Raw genomic sequence first — 22,217 nt, 5'->3', positions numbered from 1 at the left:
CATTTTTATAGTATAAAGTGAGGTTAAACAACCCATCGCGTATAGATGACTGACATTTTACCAGCAAGATTTTCTGTAAATATTTCTTGCTCCTGAAAAATCAATCTGGTAGTCAATTTTCCATTAAGTCAATTAGTTTTCAAGTTAACGTTAGATAACTTGTAGGGGTGTGGGAAAAATTGATGCGAATTTGAATCGCGATTATCACGTTGAGCGATTCAGAATCGATTTTCATTTTTAAAAAAATCATTTTTTTTTTTTTTTTTATCAATCTAACAAAACAATACACAGCAATACCATAACAATGCAATCCAATTCCAAAACCAAACCTGACCCAGCAACACTCAGAACTGCAATAAACAGAGCAATTGAGAGAAGACACAAACACGACACAGAACAAACCAAAAGTAGTGGAACAAAAATGAATATTATCAACAACAGTATCAATATTAGTTACGATTTCAGATAACAGTGATTAAAAATCCCTCATTGACATTATCATTAGACATTTATAAAAATAAAAAAAGAACAATAGTGTCACAGTGGCTTACACTTGCAACGCATCTCATAAGCCTGACAACACACTCCTTTTAAAACATGTTGAAAAGAGAAACTGGAAATTGTGATGTATCATGTTGTATGCTTGCATGCTCGAAATAAACTCAAACTCAACTCAACTCAACTCAACAAACTATGTCCAATATTTTCACAAAGATAAAATAAGTCTTATTTTTGGTTTGTTTAATTAATACTTAAAACAAATTTACATTATTGCAATCAGTCGATAAAACATTGTCCTTTACAAGTACAAAAGCTTTTTACAAAAATCTACTACTCTGCTGGCATGTCAGCAGACTGGGGTAGATCCTGCTGAAATCCTATGTATTGAATGAATAAAGAATCATTTTAAATCGGGAAAAAATAGTTTTTGAATTGAGAATCGTGTTGAATTGAAAAAAAAATAGATTTTGAATAGAATCGTGACCCAAGAATCGATATTGAATCGAATCGTGGGACACCTGTAACGACCCGGGCGCATGGTGATGCGGAGTTTGTTCTCCCAGGAATGCAGACGAGCCTCAGACACAGCGTGAAGGTAGGAATAAATGATTTAATTAAAAATAAATCAGATCTTGACAAAGAAAAACGTGCTCATAACACTTAAGGCAAACAACTAAAAGAGCTAGCATGGGAGCTAGAAAATAAAGAGCCTGACATGGAAGCTAGCAGGTAGCGAGCAGGAAACAGAACGTTGTTACTTGTTGTACGAAGACAAACTAGGAAGCCAGCCAGACTGACGGTAGAAGCCAGGCCTAAATAGTGTCAGTGATTACAAAACACAGGTGTGCGTCCGGAACAAACAGCAGATGATAATATTAACTATGGTAACCAACTGAGAGGTGCACAAACAGGAACCGAATGAGTCCAAAACCAACAGAAAACACAAAAGACTCAAACATCTAATCATAATATGACCCGGGCAGCGGATCATAACAACACCCAAAGATTTGCAGCCCTAATAACTTGACTTCTTGATGTCACCTCATCTACAGAACTGGAACCTATTTCCCCGCATAGACGGTGTAGATCAGGGGTGTCAAACTCATTTTAGATCGGGGGGCCACATGGAGAAAAAACTACTCCCAAGTGGGCCAGACTGGTAAAATCACGGCACCACAATAACTTAAAAATAAAGACAACTTCAGATTGTTTTCTTTGTTTAAAAATAAAACAAGCACATTCTGAAATTGTACAAATGATAATGTTGTTTTTTTTTTTTTTTTTTTAATTTGTTGGGGTTAATAGTATTTATGCTTTATTTGTCGTTATCTATTTTTTCTGAATAAATAATGTGATAATGTTCATCAGTCAACTCACTGGTGTTGATTTCCAATGTATCAAGATAAAAAAAAATGATATCAAAATGTAATTACAGTATGTTATTCATGTAGTTTGATAATTTTCCTCGACCGATATACCAACATCATGTGGTTTATTTTGTACATTTGATCTGCAAAGACACAAAGAATTGCTATTGTGACATCCAGTGGACACATTTACAACAGCTGTCTCTTTCATTTAGAAATTTCAGTGTAATTTTTTTCTTAGCAAACTTACCCGGCTGGCCGGATAAAACCTGTTCGCGGGCCTGATCCGGCCCTGGGGCCGTACGTTTGACACCACTGGTGTTGATAAAGAAATGTAAAACAATTACTTTGATCACTTAATTGTATATTTTTGTCACCTCGGTCCATGATTACTTCTAAACTGTTATGGTTAACAGATATAGAAAATAATCACCATTTGCGGCCTTCCCTGCTCCACCATGTCCTCAATAGACACCATATAGAAACGTTCCTCAGGGTTTTTTTTTTAGCATTTTCTCTGGCATCTTGAGGAAACCATCTGTTGAAGAGGACGCTAAATAGAATACTTTATTTCTGCTCTTCTTTCACCGTTTTTTCACATTTGACTTGTATGTTTTACATTCTTATCCAACCAAAATGTTCTTTCTTCAAAGTCAGAATCAATAACATGATCACTGCAAATTATACTCCTCTCATTTGGACCTTCCCATTTTGCGTAAGTCAATTTGGAAAGTACCACCCTTCCCCCATATTCCCATCATTTGGAAATGTATGCAAGCTGACCCCTTCTTATTATCATTATTGCTACGACCTGCAACAATGCATCAGGCAGACATATTTGATCATTCCTTCATTTACAGTTTTTTACGATTGAATAAACACAATTTTGATTGTTTTGTTTTGTTTGGCAAAACCCAACACACAAATAGCACAACCACATACCCAATTAGCAAAACACCTTAACTCCTTTGCAAAATGAACCACTCTTGTAAAAACTATACACTAACTTATCCAAACCAAATTTTTTTACCATATGAAATACAAACGTTGCATATGACTTAACTCTGTTTGCACCAGTTACACTCTGCTGTTGAAAACCTTAAACACTTTCGGCTAATTCTGCTTCTAAGTGTATAGAGTAGTATGGGTGAAGCACACAGTGAATTTGCAAAACATCGCTCGGATTTGCACGACTGGAAACACAATGTCTGCTCACACTTTTTGCAAAACAATACACACAGCATTAGTGTAGACACCACACAGGACACAAGACTAATGCTGTTGACAATGTTATTTATTTTTTTCAATATACTCAAGCCAACATGGCGGAAAAAAAAACATTTCCCACTTTTCAGGAACATAACATTTTATCCTGTACAAAAAAAGAACCCCCCCCCCCCCCCAAAAATAGAAAACACAGCACATAAATTGCTACTGTTGGTCTCTTCTCCTTTGAGATTCACCTACTCCTGTTTGAGGTCTTCCTCTTCCTCTTACTCGGCCTCTGGCACGGCATCTGCCTCCTTCTTCTCCTCCTTCTGCAATTCCCCCTCTCATCCTCACTCTTCCTTCCATTTTGGTCAAGCTTGGTGAACTCACCTGCTGCATTTGTATAGTGCTTAAACCTGATTGGTGTGTCTACAATTAAGCAATCTTGTGTTTGCACACCTGATGGAAGTGTTCAATCAACTGGCTCATAGGTGTGGTCATTTGACAGTCAGTGCTTTAGAATTGCAAGGAAGTGACATCTTGATATACTTCTGTGTCTAATGCATAGACGTGTGTGTTAGTGTTTCAAATCACGGTGTGTATTGTTTTGCACAAAGTGTGAACGGACTCATTGTGCTTACAGTGGTGCAAATCTGGGGCCAAGTTTTGCTCCTTGAGTGTAAGGTTTTGATAATTGGGCCAAACTTTGGATTTTAGTGTTTATTCAATCGTAAAAAACTGTAACATTAAAACCTGATGTGTGCCTGAAGAATTAGTTAAATACAAGACATAATAATTCAATTATAAATTACAAATTTCAGCTGAGCAATTGAATGTGGACATGGAAAGACATTTATACAAGCTCCAGAATATATCTGCAATTTGGTGCATGGTTAAAGGATTACGTGTCCAGTCAACAAGATGTAGACATTGAAGCGGCCAACTAGAGATTGACTCTTAGGACAGTGGTTCAGTTTAGAAGAAGAAAAAATAAAAATGAGAAAATGAGTCACAGTGTGCTTTTCCCCTGACATGACAGTGAGGGGTCTCATTGCCAGAAGGACAAAAGAGTGTTTGAGCTAACCACTGTATGTTGAAATCAAAGTATATCAAATGAGAAATAAAAGCTAAACAATGCACCGTTTCACAACATCAAGCAGAGCGACACTATTTATGTTAGCTTCAGCTTGTGTTGTTGGTCAAATGTTTTGCAAATATTGTATTGAGCAGTCACGTTGCTATGTTCTGGCTTATCATCACACTCGTCCTCTTTGGATATACTGCTTACCCTATAGTGGCATCACACACAAAAAAAAAAAAAAAAAAAAAAAAAAAAAAAAGCCACAGGGTTTTCCGTTTTGGAATGAGAGGTAAGTCAATAAGTCAGTTACCATGGTGACTTCGTCTGTGAACCTCAACGAGGGCCTCAAGTCACAAGAGTTGCATGGATTTCCTACTAAAAATATACGTACAATCAACTCTATAAAACAACATAGGCAAGTTGTTGCGATCCGTGACTTGGATCTTCACAAGTTGTTTATTTTTCCATCTTTGTTTCATTCTCCGTCTGACCCGTTTATTTCCTGTTTTGTCCATCACTATGGTTACTCATTAGTTCACCTGCTACACTTGGTCCTGCACACCTACTTCAGCTAATCACCTTCCTTTATAAGCCAGCTTTTTCTGTTCAGTCTTCCACTGATCCCAATTTGCCTACGTGCTACAGTGATGACATCGTATGTATTTTCTCGCTAGCTCTCACGCTATGCCACTTGTTTATTCCAGTTTCCATACTGATGATTTGTTTTCTCGTTTGTGCCCTCGAGCCAAGTTTTAGTTTCCTGGTGTTATCCTAGCTTTCACGCTAACGTCATTTATTTGCCTTCTCTTTACACCAGTGTTTTTGTTCCTAGCCTTTTTATTATTTAATAAATGCTTTTATATCTTACCTTTGCTGTGTTTTGCTTCGACGCAATCTTGGAAGAACCACACCGGCATTACCATGCCGAAGAAGAGTCCTCACACAAGTAAAAGTTCAGATGTATTCAAGTGTAAGCACGCACGAATTCAAGCACTTTTCTTTGTTACATCGCAATCAACGTGGACTTGACCTCAGGAGTTTTCTTGTATGCGTTGTTTTTTGTACTACAGTATTACTGTCTGTACTCCTATTTAATATTTAATTTTTCTGTCATCTATCGCGGCACCACTATATCGAGATGTTTTTATTATCGTGGCCAGAGGTTGGAAGTAACACACTACGTTTACTTGGTTACGTAACCTTTTGAATAAATTGCACTTGCCTCTGCAGTTTTGATGCAATATACTTTTTACTTTTACTACAGTATTTTTGTGAAGAAAAAACACTACTTTTATTCCGTTACGTTGAGTTTTATCCCGATTGCTACATTTAATTATATCATCACCAATCAAATAGAGGCTGGCATACTACATTTTTTGCAGGCAAAGAAGAACAAGCAGAGGGTGAGAGGGACTGTTTACATACACCAAGAAGCACAACGTACGGAGTACTAGGGACATAGAAGCTGGAATAGGTTAATATTTTGAAGGGGAATTGTATTTGTTGGGGAATTTTGCCAATCGTTCACAATCATTATGAAGGACGATGGATGCATTTTTTGTTTTTTTTAACTGAAACAGAAGTCCGCCTATAGCAGAGCCATCGGTAGGTCCTCTATTTCACCCAAAAATCCCTCTAAAAAACATCTATTAAGCGCCAACAATACTCCATTTATGTTTTGTCCCTGAATATTAACCAAGTATTAGCGACATTGTTGTTAGAAGCGCTAACGCAGACAAACTATTTTTAGCTGTCAGTTGTGTCTTAGGGCAAGACACTTCACCCTTGCTCCTGATTGGTCCTGGTTAGCGCCTTGCATGGCAGCTCCCAGCGTCAGTGTGTGAATGTGTGTGTGAATGGGTGAATGTGTAAGTACTGTCAAAGCGCTTTGCGCTCATTAAAAAGGGGTAGAAAAGCACTATACAAGTACAACCCATTTACCATCAAAGAGAGCTAACAGTTTGTACTGGCTCTATTGACATCAGCGGCTGCGGTGAGCTGCTTTCTCGCCGGCGAGTTGGAAAGTTTATAGTAGATCATAACAAATGCCTCTCGCCTGGAGAGTAGAAGGATGAAGACATAATCTGACGAGTTGGTCAGCTTTGGATCCAATCTAGACCTAGATATGGCGAGAAAGACACAAAAATACGCTTGGTTCCACCCCCATTTTTAAACCAGAGGATTATGAGTCATTCTTCATCTAAACAGGAATATATGAAGATCCTCTGCAATGAGGTGACGACTTGTCCAGGGTGTACGCCGCCTTCCGCCCAATTGAAGCTGACAGAGGCTCCAGCGCCCCCCGCCACCCTGAAGGCAATAAGCGGTAGAAAATGGATTGATGGATATGAAGATCCTAGCAGTGGGCTGCCTGACGACAGCAGACATTGTACACTAAGTGTTGATTTATTATGATTGTTGGCTCTCATAAAGTCTGCAGTGAGCAATCAGTGATGTTGAAACATACAGTGATGTATACTGTATGCTTAAAATGAACAAAATGTGTAAATATTAAATGTTACTAAAAATATGCCTGTGACTACATACATATACATACAGCATGTATATAAAACTCACTGCAGTATAAAAACTGACAGTCTGACAATCAAAATTCTTGTTTCCTAAACAAACCAGCAAACGTAGGTGACATGTACAGACAACAATCCATATACCATATTTCCTTGAATTGCCGCAGGGCATATAGTATGCGCCTGCCTTCAATTACTGCCGGGTCAAACTCGCTTCCCACAATAATTAGCGCATGCTTAGTATTACCGCCTGGTCAAACTCGTGACATCACGAGTGACACTTCCCCTGTCATCATTTTCAAAATGGAGGAGGCTGATTTCAATACCGGTAATTTGAAATCGCATAAAGGGAAGAAGATTGAGAGCTATTCAGTAGGATTTAAGGTCGAAGCTTACATCACACTCAAATATTTGCTGCATACCTTTGGTAAGTTCCGGAGTTTGAAGAGGTTTTAAAATAACTAGCGCATGCTTACTTTCACCGCATGCCTTTGGTAAGCGCAGGAGTGAGAAGAGGTTTTAAATTAATTGGCGCCACGGCGGCAATTCAAGGAAATACGTTATATCATCCTAATAACATAGCCAGAGTCCACCCGTTCCTATCTCAGGCCAAGACAGAAGTGCTAATGCATGCTTTTGTTTCCTGTGGTTTAGACTATTGTAATGCCCTGCTCTCTGGCCTTCCCAAAGAGAATATTAGAACTCTACAATTATTACAAAACTCAGCTGCACACGTACTGACGAGGACCACGGAGTGGGAGCACATTACACCAGTTTTAAAGTCGCTGCTTTGGCTCCCCGTCTGCTTCTGGGTTGATTTTAAAGTTCAATTAGTAGTTTTTAAATGTCCTAATGGCCTTGTGCCTTCTTATCTATCTGACCTGCTCTTATCACATCAACCCTCTCGGATCCTAACATCTTCTGGGACTGGCCTTTTATCTTCACCAAATACCAGAACAAAGACCCACAGTGAGGCGGAATTTTAGCCACTATGGCCCCCACCTGTGGAACAGCCTGCTAGAGAGCCTCAGGATTGCAGAGACCGTTTAATTTATTTTGAAAAAGGCTAAAGACTCAACTTTCTAATCAGGCTTTTTACTAATCAGGTTAAAACCAAATGTTTTAAATGCCATGTTGTCAGGGACTCTCATGGCTGCGGTAGTTGTGACCCTAGGATGCAGGAAACATAGTCAAACATAGGAGGAGCAGCACACAGCATGCAGCTAAAAGTCCGCAACATAAATACAATCCTCAAGCCATGGCGAAAAGGCGAGGCAGGCACAAATAGCAGCCTGATTGGTAACTGCAACCAGGTGTGCCAGGATGCCAATCAGTTACAGGTGAGCGAAATGAGCACTGCAGGAGACATGCAGTGGAACTAAAATAAAAGCGCTGAGAGAAAATAAACACAAACTAAGGAAACAGATGTGAATGTGACAGATCGTCCCAGTCGCTTTCTATCTTAATGATTAATATTACTACTATTATTTTCTTAATGTTACATTTTCAATACCTTATTAATGTATTATTCTTGTTTTATTTTTCAAATGTTTTCCTAATAATTTTTAAATGTTAATCATAATTATTTTCCAGTGTGGACGCCTCAAAGGTGGCGGTTTTCCTCAAATCCACAGTGCCATGCCGTGTTTGTTTTTGTTTTTGTCAACAGTGTTTTATACTGTGTGTGTGTGTGTGTGTGTGTGTGTGTGTGTGTGTGTGTGTGTGTGTGTGTGTGTGTGTGTGTGTGTGTGTGTGTGTGTGTGTGTGTGTGTGTGTGTGTGTGTGCGTGCAAACAGAAAACAGGTGAGGGGAAAAGTGCTCCAACGTCAGGCGTAAAGCTGCTACAGGAAAGATAAACACAGGAAGTGAAAAAACACAAAATAAGAGCATAAGACAGGAAATAAAACTTCAGCCAGAAAATTAACAAGAAACTCAAAGAAGGGCATGGCGTGGTTTGACAAGCTGTGACAGTTCTACACGTGTTGGCTAAACATGACATGAGTTGAAATATACTCCACATCCCCAAACATGTATTTAGTTTTTTTCTTATCCATCCATCTATTTCCTACCGCAGACTCTGCCCCAGGTAAATTGAGTTTGAGACCCTCGCTCTAATGTAACGATACTCTTACTTGAGCACGATATTTGGCTCTCTAATCACCGCTTAAGTTAGGTTACTTCATTAGTACCCGAAGGTAAACTTATTTTGCAGCCAGCAAGATCAGAACATCCATTAGATCAGTGGTTCTCAACCTTTTTTCAGTGATGTACCCGCTGTGAACATTTTTTTAATTCAAGTACCCCCTAATCAGAACAAAGCATTTTTGGTTGAAAAAAAGAGATAAAAAGGTAAAATACAGCACTATGTCATCAGTTTCTGATTTATTAAATTGTATAACAGTGCAAAATATTGCTCATTTGTAGTGGTCTTTCTTGAACTATTTGAAAACTTGTTGAAAAATAAACAAGTGATTCAATTATAAATAAAGATTCTACACATAGAAGCAATCATCAACTTAAAGTGCCCTCTTTGGGGATTGTAATAGAGATCCATCTGGATTCATGAACTTAATTCTAAACATTTATTCACAAAAAAAGAAGTCTTTATTGAACATATCCACAAAAAATCTTGCTGTCAACACTGAATATTGCATTGTTGCATTTCTTTTCACAGTTCATAAACTTACATTCATATTTTGTTGAAATATTATTCAATACATATATTTATTAAAAGATTTTTGAATTGTTGCTATTTTTAGAATATTTTAAAGAATCTCACATACCCCTTGGCATACCTTCAAGTACCCCCAGGGGTACGTGTACCCCCTTTTGAGAACCACTGCATTGGATCATACAGAGAAAGTAACAACTTAGATATGCAATACAAAGACCTACCACATGGCAAGTATCACAAACATTGCCAAGATCACATAACAGTACATGTACCGTATAAGGCACACTTAAAATATTTTATTTTTGTCCAAAGTTGCCTTATAACCCGTACGGAATAATTGTGGTTTTGCTTACCGACCTCGAAGCAATTTAATTTGGTATATGTGTAATGATGAGTTTGACCAGTAGATGGCAGTCTAACATAAGAGATACATGTAGTTGCACTATGATGGCAATATGACTCAAGTAAACAACACCAACATTTTATATGTTCAATTGAAAATGTAGAGCATTACACATGTAGCTCAAAAATCCAACAAAATATTTTGGTACGACTTTGCTAAGCTATGAAGTCGAACCGCTTTTGATATGCTTCAACATACGAGTATTATTATGGGGTGTGTATAAGGTAAGACATATTATCTGCCGTTTTGTTCCGCAAGATTATGCAAAAGCAACTTTTCTTACCTCCTGATACCTGCTGATTTGTATTTGGTATCTGCATAAATCCTGAAAAATTGTGTGTGTCCGCCTTTGTAGTCCGTGTCGAAAATGTAGTCGATAAGCTTTTTCTTTTACTCTATCTTCTTGTTATGGGACATTTATCCTCCGCTGTTGCCATGTTTTACATTTAGAAACAAAGAAAAACAATAATATGACTCCTTTAATGCGCCTTATACAGTGTAAAGGAACAAATATCAAAAATAGACCATGCATTGGCAGTGCGCCTTATAATCCGGTGCGCCCCATGGTCCGGAAAATAACGGTAGTCAAAGTTCCCCATAAAAAGGATAAAACATATTAAATCCCAATCTGATAAGATTTGGGACAAGCCAGAATAAAACACCATCCTAGAAGAATAGATTGCACTAAAATAAATATAGGCAAATATAGGTACTACAGCTTATTTAGTCTTGTGATGGCTGCTGCGACAAAACTACATCTGTACCCTTTTGTTTTGTCTCTTGGGACTAAAAACCTCCATCCAGATGGGAGAAGCTGAAAATGGCTGTGTAGGTTAGTGAGATCCTGATCTTATCCCTAAGTACACTGAGATTCCCAGCTCGAGTATGTATTCATACAGTAAATTAAAAAAAAAACTGCAGGCAGGAAATTGCACACAAATAGACACACCCACACTAATAAAAACATAACTTTCTGTGTGGAACTTGGCAAAAGCCCGACTAAATCATATCATAGTCGCTTAGCAACATTTCAGTCGTCATTTGTTTGATCCAAAACCTAACCTGAGCTCACCCTTGCTCCATTATTCCTTTTCTGGCTACATAACGCTGTGTTGTCTCTCCTCACTGGTGCTGATGCAGAGTCAGTGATGAAAGTTGGCAGGTTGGGGGTATGTACTGTATGCCAGTGTCTTTGGGGAGGGGAGAAAGACATATAAGCACCTTACTTTAGCCCCCCTGAGGTGTCTCTGCTTCAATACCCAGGTTCTTTAATACCTCTCCACCTTGCTCTCTGCAAACTTTATGAATTCATTTTCTCCCCGTGTCCAACTTTCTTTAAATCACGAACATAGAAGCAGGTGGAAAAACATTTTTTTTAAAAAGTAAGATGCAAAGATGACAGCATCACTAGCTGAAAAGACTGCCACATTTGTGTGCGTCACGATCATTGTCCAAGAACGTGGGTGAACAGTATGTGTTGACTACGGGGAAGTATTACCATATTCCTCTAAGCATCTCTACTGAATATAATTAGCTGGCGAGTGACAGGGAAGCTACAGCATCATAATGGAGCAGAGCTCTGGAATGGATTTGAACCATTAGATGGGTAAAAACATGCTTTATCATAACCGATCTTGTGGACAAACGTGTACCCTGGGTGTGTCGTACATTAGAATAAATTGCTGTTCTTGAAGCAGAGGGTCGGTATCATGTTTACAGCCCAAACTTGAAAGAAAGAAAAACATCCCCCGGCAGCAGCGTTGATTCAGTTATTCCATTAAACGTTAATTGATCCTTCACATAAACTGAGAACTGCATCTTACACAAGAAATCTTCGAAGGGCTGTGCAAGCAACTATGGTGCAAAGATTGCTGACATCATCAGACTGCACTCGTACTCATATGTTTGCAGGCTCTAATGGATTGTACAGAAATGTACTTGTGCTTTAAGGCACCACTTCCATCCATCCATTCATCCATTTTCAACCACCTGTCCCTTTCGGAGTGGCGGGGGGTGCTGGAGCCTATCTCAGCTGCATTCGGGCGAAAGTGGGGTTCACCCTGGACAAGTCGCCCACTCATCACAGGGCCAACACAGATAGACAGATAACATTCACACTCACATTCACACACTAGGGCCAATTTAATGTTGCCAATCAACCTATCCCCAGGTGCATGTCTTTGCAGGTGGGAGGAAGCCGTAGTACACGGAGGGAACCCGCGTAGTCACGGGGAGGACATGCAAACTAAGGCAACACTTGTTTAAGATTTCAAGTTTTAAATGTACAGCAGTACCTCGGGTTTTCGTCACAATCCGTTGCAGAATTTTTCCCATAAGAAATAATGAAAATCCATGCCCAGGCCACACCCCCTTATAAATACACAAATCATATAGAAAGTAGCCCTGTGCATGAGATCTGCACACTGTGCCAAATCGCAATTCCGTAGGAGGAGCTTCTTTCTCGTGAATCATTCAAACTGTCATTGCTTTGCAGTCTCCGAGAACTGAACAAAGGCTGGAATTAAAAAAGAAACGTTCGGGTCAAGAAGAAGATGAAGAGGATTGGCGCATTTTTAGGCGCAACAAATGCTTTGATGAGCCTGAATGAGTGGCAGCACATCACAGTAGCTCCTATGACTATGGTACATTTTTAGTCCATTTTATATCTTTCCAACCTTACCCTTTCCAACCTTTGTAACTGAGCCCACTGTGTGGATCAATAAAGTTTGTCTAAGTCTAAGTCTAAAAAAGATGGTTGTGGCCAAAACAGACTGGGGATGAATTAGTGCTGCACCCTGTTTAAAAAGAGGATCACTGCAATTATTCATAAAACTTTAGGAGGTGGGTGACTTTGATTATCCCCAATATAAGTATAATTTGTGTAATTTACAACAAAATGTGTTCATACACCTGCATGCTCACAGCCAGATTAGAGTTTTATGTGAATGTTGTGTTAGATTTGGTTTGCAAAATATTTTTAATTTAAACATGCCAACGCTATCAAGAAAGCATAAAAAAACTCTGCGTGATTACTTAGTTTATTATTGCAACACAGGGGAGATTTGTGCGGTATCGGCCGTGCGCCATTCCGCCGGTGTTATTTGTGCATCAACCAACGGCTGCTGTTGGAGTCACAGGAACACATTGTGACAGCAACAGGTGGAAAAATGATCGCCTAGACATATTAATAGATGCCCTCTGTCACGGGGCATGCGCAATCCCGCATGTATTCTTCTGCAAACTATGCCAGCACCTCTGCTAGAAGCGCGCCAAGACAAGCCCCTGCTCGTTCTGTCCGCATTGCGGCCACGCGCCTGAAAAGCTGCAGGCAATCACTAATCAGTGCACCTGGTCCTAATGAAATCCCCTGACGATTGACGGAACCCCTCATGAAACAGTTCTGTAGAGATTAAGTAGTCTTGTGATTTTTCCCACACATATATATTGCGCTCTACCACGGTATCAAGCACTATTTTCTGGATAATCCAATCAAGATATATATACATACAAATCTAAAAACAGACTGAGTCATCAATGTGTGGGATAAATATAAGACTGGAAAAAAAAAACTTGAAAAAGATTGGTTGCATTATATTTGAGTGGAAAAAAAATGTTCGCCAACAACAGAGGTATGAGGCAATTTTTAAGACAACTCTCAAAAATAAGATTTAACTGATATTTCCAACATTATTAAAACCCAGGGTAGTCCTATATTTAGAGTCGTCTTGTATTCAGGTCATTATAGTACTTCACATATTTTGGGTAGAATGTCACTGCTGTGTTATGTCCGCTCAGGATGAAACCGGAAATTTTGTATTAATACTTTCAGATGAATGAAAAAAAACTCACTAATTTTCAACGTTTTATTTTATTTTATTGGAGAATAACAAACCCACAGAGCATTCATGCGTTGTCCATATTTGGTGTGCAGCCATATTGAGACTTACTGATTTCGACTTGAATGTGAAATATTAGCTGCTTTTGCCACTAAACTGCTATCAGCACCACATGGGTCCAGAAAGAAAAGCAAGTTTTTGGATGAAATATTTAACTTCCATCAAAATGAAGGCAGACATTTTTATGACTATTAGAGATCCATGGAGTATAATTAGGATGTATTTAGTTGGAGTTTCATTTCAAATAAATAGGTTATGGAGGGCTTCATCTGAAGATTTGGGGAAATAGGCTGAGAGGCTTCTTTCCTAAGGTTGGTTGTTTTTTGATGATCATAGCAATATCTTGTATCTTATTTTAGATGCAGAATCAAAAAGGAGAATGTGTAGTATTAAATATTAAAAGGCTGAGGCGGTTAGACTTAGAGTATTGCTAGCTCAATATGAGTCCAAAGAAAGCAAAGTGTGGTTTGAAACATTCGGGAAGTATCTACAGCATGCCAAGAAGAATAATCAACAAGGCAAATATGATTTTATTTTTAATTTCCACTCCTTGTTTTGATTGATTGATTGATTGATACTTTTATTAGTAGATTGCACAGTTCAGTACATATTCTGTACAACTGACCACTAAATGGTAACACCCGAATAAGTTTTTCAACTTGTTTAAGTCGGGGTCCACGTTAATCAATTCATATGTAGCTTTATATTGTGTCCAAAGTGTATAAACCTGTACTAAACTATGGACTTTTGTCCAATGTGGTACCCATTATTAATGTTGACATTGTTTCTTTTGGAGAAATTTGCTTTAAGAAGCAATTAAGTCTGTAAATAAAGATTCCAATATACCATATAGTCTGGACTATAGGGTGCACCTGATTATAAAGCGCATTGCCGATGAACGGGTCTTTTCATTCAAAATGCGCACTGGATTATCAGGTGAATTAAATGGGTCGTATTATGATTTTTTTTTTTGTACTTTTAAAACACTTCCTTGCGGTCTACTGTACATAACGTGTAATGGTGGTTCTTTGATCAAAATGTTGCATAGATTATGTTTTACAGACCATCTGAAGGTTGCTTTTTGACCATCTCTTTGGGATGCGCCGTTTTGTGGGCGCATCTGATTTACACGGTTAACTTTCGACAGCGTCTTCTCCCTGTCATCTTTGTTGTAGCGTGCAAGGACGAGAGTCGAAGGGGGAGTGTCAAAAGATGGAGCTAACTGTTTTAATGACATTCGGACTTTGCTTGAACTAAAAACAGAGCAGTATTTCATCATCTGTGGCTCACTAGTGCAACAACAACAACACCAGAAATGTGTCCTGTGAAAAACTGGCCGACTGGAACTCTCTAAAAATAACTTAAATTCCATGGGGGAATTATGTAAACGCACTATAGCAGTAGTTTTTAGGGCTTCCACAACGGGTATACTGAGAGATATAAGTTAAAACGTTACGCTAATTTATATTTGAAATGGCAACAACAAAGGATGAATGCCCCACAACAAGAGGATAGAGAAAAAGGAATTTTATGGGTTATGGCGTCAATGTGGACTACAATGGCAGACTCGCCCATATTTTCGGGACTGCAGATCCCAAAAACCCATCAGCAGGAACAAGGAAGTAAAGTTGGTTTTGCATAATAATGCTAAACAAAACAGCAGTTGATGTCTTCTAATTGGTGGGTTTTTAGAAAGTTTTGGCCTCGCTTGCTAGCGTCATCTTGCAGTGCACACGTAACTCTTATGTGTGACTACAATCTACTGGTCACACTTATCATTACACCATGTACCATCCATCCATCCAGTTTCTACCGCTTATTCCCTTTTGGGGTCGCGGGACACCATGTACCAAATAAAATTTATTTGAGATCAGTAAGCACAAACCAAAATAGTTCTGTACATTAGGCACACCGGGTTATAAGGCCCACTGAGAAAATTAAAATATTTTTAGTGCGCCTTAAATTCCGAAAAATAGGGTAATAATAATTTACCAGATACATGAAACCATGGCAAATTGGGGGGTGCACTATCCACCGGATCATCATCGGCGTTCAATAGAAGCGAGTATGACGATCCTCCTGGTAGGGGGGTATCCCTTTATGGAGGATGCCTGTGCGTGACTTTGTTTAAGGATACTGGTGCAGAGACAGTTACCACACGATCTTTGACGGATCTGGGTCAGGGTCCAGTGGCATGGAGTCCAAGACGACTGGTGACACTTTTCTGCTGCAGCCTTCATTAGCCATCCCAGCCGTTGTGACGCTCCATAGGGTTAGCAATCATCCTCAACCTGTTCCTCCGTTGAGGTCTTTACCACCACCAGATGGCAGTAGAGTGTCAAATACCTTACTATGTGTTTTGTCTGTATGGTGTCCATAGTGTACAAATGTTTTACTAAAAAATGGACCTTTGATCAGGATGCATTGTTTCTTATAGAGAAATAAGACGGCGTGGCGAAGTTGGTAGAGTGGCTGTGCCAGTAATCTGAGGGTTACTGGTTCAATCCCAACCTTCTACCATCCTAGTCACGTCCGTTGTGTCTTTGGGCAAGACACTTCATGGCAGCTCCCGCCGTCAGTGTGTGAATGGGCGAATGTGGAAATACTGTCAAAGCACTTTGGGCTCCTTAAAATGGGGTACAAAAGCATTATACAAGTACAACCCATTTACCATTTACCATAAGCTTCAATATACTGTATGAACTTTTCTATTTATGAACCCTGTTCAATAACTAATTAGTTCTGGTTAATCAAGGTTCCGCTATCATAGCAAATTTCCCCATACAGAATCAGAAATTCTTAAATAATCCCCAGGGGAAATTAATATTTTCAGCACAATCCCATTCAAGATCAGACAAACATTACGGGGAGACAGAACAGGATCGCTGACGGGTCTGCCATCTTCCGGCGCCCCTTACAAAAAAGGTGAGAAACAGGTAAAGGCTGGGGGGGAAATTCAGTCCAAGCCTGGGCCCCTGGAGAGAGGGTCCGGACTGAGGCCGAGAGAGAAACAATTCATAGCCATAGCACACATAAGCATGTGTGTAAGAGGGAAAGATCAAACATTAAACAACACAAAGGACATTAAAGAAAAAAGCTGATGCAACCAGCCATTTTTACATATAGCTACAAAAAAAATAATAATAATAATATGTGCACTGTGGTGGATATGCGCAAACTAATTGGAGCGAAAAGACTTCTCCCCAAACAAGTGAGAGCTTTTCTTCCGGTCACTCACATGCACCAGTAACCTGTAGAGCTGGGCTATTGAATTCCATAATGAAAAGGGCCGTAGTTTCAAGAGCCGAAGGACTCAGGGGCTGCACAATGAAACGTGGATGTTTTGTCGGTAAATGCCTCCACAGGTTATATTTTTTTGAGACTAAGTTTACTTAATTGCAAAATAAACGCCGGCTTTCACACTGCACTGTCAATAAAGTCATTATTCTGCCTCGCCACTCGTTTCCAGTGTGCACCGTGAGCTAACAGCATGAAGAAAAGAAAGCTCTTGTTTTTGTTGAGGATTGATGTTCCATCTTTTTAATTATTTTCCTTCCTTAGTTTCATTTCTGTATTTGATTTTGTAAGACTAAAAATATAAACATAAAATAAACATAACAAAAGTCCACAAGGAGGTGTAGTATCTCAATGATTTATTGTGTTGTTTTGTTGTTTTATATATATATATATATATATACATATATATATATATATATATATATATATATACAATTTTTTATTTTTTTTATTTATGGTTATATATATATATATATATATATATATATATATATATATATATATATATATATATATAAACATTTATTTAAAAAAAAAAATATATATATATATATATATATATATATTTATATACATACACAAAAACAATAATAATATAAACTAGAGAATGAAGTGTGACTATTTCTAAACGTGTGTGTGGAATTAACTGTTGTGTGTTACCAGGAGTTTAGAGCGAGAGGTGGAAGTCCCGAAGGGGAAAGGCAAGCTCGAATGTCTGTGAGGCAAGCAGGAAGTCGGGGGGCCATAGCAGGGCGTAGGAAGCCCGTGTCCAAGCTGGAGGTCGAGATCCAAGAGGCCGTCCGGAAAGCAAGGGGATCAAGGAATGACTAGACACACAGGATGTCAACGCGGGAATGGAGGTCTATAGTAGGATTGACAAGAAGGACACAAGACAATCAATAACACGGGGAAGAAAAAACATGGCAAGCGAAGTGTGCATCTAGCGGATTTAGTCGGCTTGCGGTACACGAACAGATGGTTACGTTCCGGCCCGGGATAGCAGGTTGTGCAGGTTTTTGAAGGGAGGACTTCTGATCAAGTTCAAGTGTGGAGATTACCGGTGATTGACTGCAGCTGTCGGCTGCAGCAGGATAGACACGCGCAGGTGCACAGATGAGAGCGCATTAGAACGTGCCCGGGCCCTGACATTTACACAGTAAACTACAAATGTTTAACGTTGTTAAACATTAATTAACATTCATACACCAAACAATGTGACTTATCACTATTAGCCTTGTTGCCCTCTATTAGTCAAATTTAACGCTACATGTAACACACGACGTTTGATCATTATTCTCAGACAATAAAACAACACAAGCACGAATACAAAATACATCAATAAGTCAGCAATTTCAATACAAAACATACAAAATATATTTATGCTCAAATTATATCTACTTACAAATGTTTGACCAAGTTTCGTGATGAAGCTTACACGCTGCTTGTCTGGATCAATGTGTCTGTCGCTTAAAAGGTCCGCCATAAAAAACAATAACTGGAGTACTTGAACATTCGTACATTGTTGTGCAGTCGTTGTTAAAAGTCCTATTTTTGCAATTTATTTTGATTTTTTTTTCCAGGGTGGAATGATTAGTCTTCTTTTACTCACCCCACTGCAGTTTCACTGTGAAAAATATGCCACCCTGTTGCCCCCTGCATGCAAGATCAATCCTAGTTTTAATCATCAAGCTTATTTGGGTGATGTTCGGCGGGCCAGATGAAAAGCTTTGGCGGGCCGGATGTGGCAGTTCAATAGATCTGCTGTAGGGAGATTTATGTTAAAAAGTTAACATAAGGGTGATCAATGAAATAATCAATTGCAAAGCAGCTAAGAAATACCTTTTCATTGCAATCCGATCATTTATGTTTCAAATTTTGGACGATTTGGATTTTAAAAGGGTGTGGCGCTGGACTTTCAGGACTTGTGATTGAAGTTGAACGCACACAAACGTCCAAAATGTTGGGAATGAGAAGAAACAAGCCCGTATTGACTTATTTCGCGGTGTGTTCAAGTTCCTCCAGCTGAGCCACTTAAGAGTCAAGCTGGTCGGCTTTTGTGCCGTTCGACAAAAATTTGGTGTGTCCGAGCTCCTCTAAAACATTTAAGTGGAGTGGAAATGCAGTATAATCGCTGTGGTTGCACAAGCTTGCAGCAGAGCGACGAAAGATCACGGATGGCGTTCCCTTCAAACTGGTCTTTGTGGAAAAAGTAAGGGGGAACGTGACGCTTGGGAACAGTTTCCTCACACTGCAAAGTGTTGGACCTTTCGCATTAACTTCTTTACCCCTTCTTTGTCAGCCACTTCAAATGCTGGGATACATTTAGAAATGTATCCTTTCTTCCACATTTTCTACTATTTTACACTGCTGAAATCGTGTAAGCGCAAGGGCCACGCAAGAGAGCACCTGTGGGAAGCAAGGGGCTGAAGAATGCTGTGATGTGAATTTGAAGGATTTTCTTTGCTGCCTTTCACCGACTGCTCTAGTTCACCACAGCCACCATTTATGGACTTTTGCAAGTTTGTAATCGTGTAAGCGGGTGAACACAATAGTTGTTTTTTTTAATAATAATAATAATAATAATACGAGTGTAAGAAACGGCAGAAACACAATGGAGTGCATTTAGTTGAACATTTTAAAGTACCTCCGTTTTTCTTAGTAACCTTTTTTAAATGTTTTAACAAAAACTAAACAAATAATGCAAATCCAATTGATCCATTGCAGACCCCCATAAATATCAACCAATCAGGCTATTTACAAAGCGCTTTTCATACATAAAATAAAGGCAACACAAAGTGAAGTGAAGTATATTTACCAAGCACGTTTACATAGTGAAACCCAATGTCTAAGTTAGATTCAAACCAGTGTGGGTGGCACTAGGAGCAGGTGGGTAAAATGTCTTGCCCAAGGACACAACTGAAGTGACTAGGATGGCGGTAGCGGGTATCGAACCTGGAAACCTCAAGTTGCTGGCACGGCCACTCTACCAACCGAGCTATACCGCTCCAAAGTAATTTTCAGACTTAAAAACAACGCCCGATGACCCACACACATACATATACATGTACATGTACACATACACACATAAGCCCACATGAATGTAAGGATGAGTACAAAGGAGCCAGAAGAAGAAACACTATCACAGAAACTAACACAAAACACATTTTATTTATTTATTTATTTATTTTTTATTTTTTTTAAACAACAACAGCAAACACAACAATAATAACAACAACAATAAAACAACACCAGCACATACGATATGTACAAATATGATCGTAAAAGTGATAGCAAAGAAGCAGGTAGTGAAATAAATAATAATATACAAATGAGAATGAGCATTTTTACACTACAACTGGAGCAATACAAATACCAATAGAAAAAGCGCTATTGATCATGAACAATACCAATAGTTTACCTGTATTATCAACAATGCAGTTGTTCAAATGCAACAATACGTAGCAAAACACATTTTATTGTGAAACATTACAGTTTTACAGGCTGAGAACAATAAAACTTACTCTTGTGATTCAACTTGCAAGTAATTTGAAATCGAAGCCAGGGTTAGTTAGCAACAAAGTTATGCACTGATTTTGTTATGAAACTCAGGAAATGTCAAAGACTTTTATTGTCATACCCGCACTCATGAGACATATAAGATGGCACACACTTTAGTACCCGAGATCCCAGATTTAACCCAATTAGTGCCACAAGAATAATAGTATATATTTGATATTTAAATAGAAGGGGCTATAAATAGACTAGGTCATAAATGGCACAGAGCAAAATTTCGGCAAGAGCTTTTGTTGTAAATTGTATCATACAAAAAGTGATGGCAGGCTAATTTGGGGCCGTATTCAAACATTTTTTGGAGGCCCTAGATCCTTACCAAAAAAAATCACACTTTGCGATGTTTCTACTTTTTTAAATCCAATTTTCATTTGATGTCTGTTTTATACTAAGAACGAAAAACAATTTTTACGTAACATAATGAAAACAAATTCTCATATCTTCCTGACACATCGCCAGGGGATAGACATAACAGTACAACTGTTTACAGTCTTGAGATGGGTATCGCTCACATTTCAACTGATACAGTAACAATTCCCAAAACCTGGGAATCGATACCGGTACTGTACGATACCAGTCTTCTGTGTTTCTTTTATCCAACCTTAATTTTTTAGATAACAATGATGTCTATTTTTGTATTCAACGTTTCACAATAAGTTAAAAATAATTGCTGTCCAGTCGTTTTTGTTTTTGTTTTTTTTTCTACACTTCTGAGTCTCAGTTCACACTAAAACATTTGAGAGGTAGCAGAGTCTGAGTGGCAGACATAGAAGTTTTATATCGGCTGACATTCACAGACAAACCCCGCCCTTTTGGCTCTTACTGACTGCTCTGCTCTGATGAAAGAGAACTCCAACTCAGTGAGAGAGTCCGCAAAATATTTTTCAAGGAGGCATATTTCTATGAACGGGCTTCACGGTGGGAGAGGGGTTAGTGCGTCTGCCTCACAATACGAAGGTCCTGCAATCCTGGGTTCAATCCCAGGCTCGGGATCTTTCTGTGTGGAGTTTGCATGTTCTCCCCGTGAATGCGTGGGTTCCCTCCGGGTACTCCGGCTTCCTCCCACTTCCAAAGACATGCACCTGGGGATAGGTTGATTGGCAACTCTAAATTGGCCCTAGTGTGTGAATGTGAGTGTGAATGTTGTCTGTCTATCTGTGTTGGCCTTGCGATGAGATGGCGACTTGTCCAGGGTGTAAACCCGCCTTCCGCCCGATTGTAGCTGAGATAGGCGCCAGCGCCCCCCAGACCCCAAAAGGGAATACGCGGTAGAAAATGGATGGATTTCTATGAACACCATCACAATTGATTCCCTGTACTCCAAACAAACTTCTGCTTCTCCATTTTGTTCTTTAACAATGTGTGTAGAAAGTGGCAGCGGTTTGATTCCTCTTCGTCTGCGAATCGGTCGTATTCCCCCTTTTCTTCCGCCTTCGCATCGGACACTTTTACAGAACTACAGAATTCCTCTGTGGAGAACCTTCCAGAAGGACAACCATCTCTGCAGCAAACCACCAATCAGGCCTTTATGGTAGAGTGGCCAGACAGAAGCCATTCCTTCATAAAAGTTTGCCATAATGCACCTTAAAGACTCTCAGACCATGAGAAACTAAATTCTCTGGTCTGATGAGACAAAGATTGAACTCTTTAGCGTGAATGTCAGGCATTGTGTTTGGAGGAAACCAGGAACC

This window comes from Nerophis ophidion, linkage group LG04, assembly GCF_033978795.1.
Source record: "Nerophis ophidion isolate RoL-2023_Sa linkage group LG04, RoL_Noph_v1.0, whole genome shotgun sequence".
NCBI classification, from domain to species: Eukaryota; Metazoa; Chordata; class Actinopteri; order Syngnathiformes; family Syngnathidae; genus Nerophis; species Nerophis ophidion.
Note: the sequence above shows the minus strand (reverse complement) of the source record.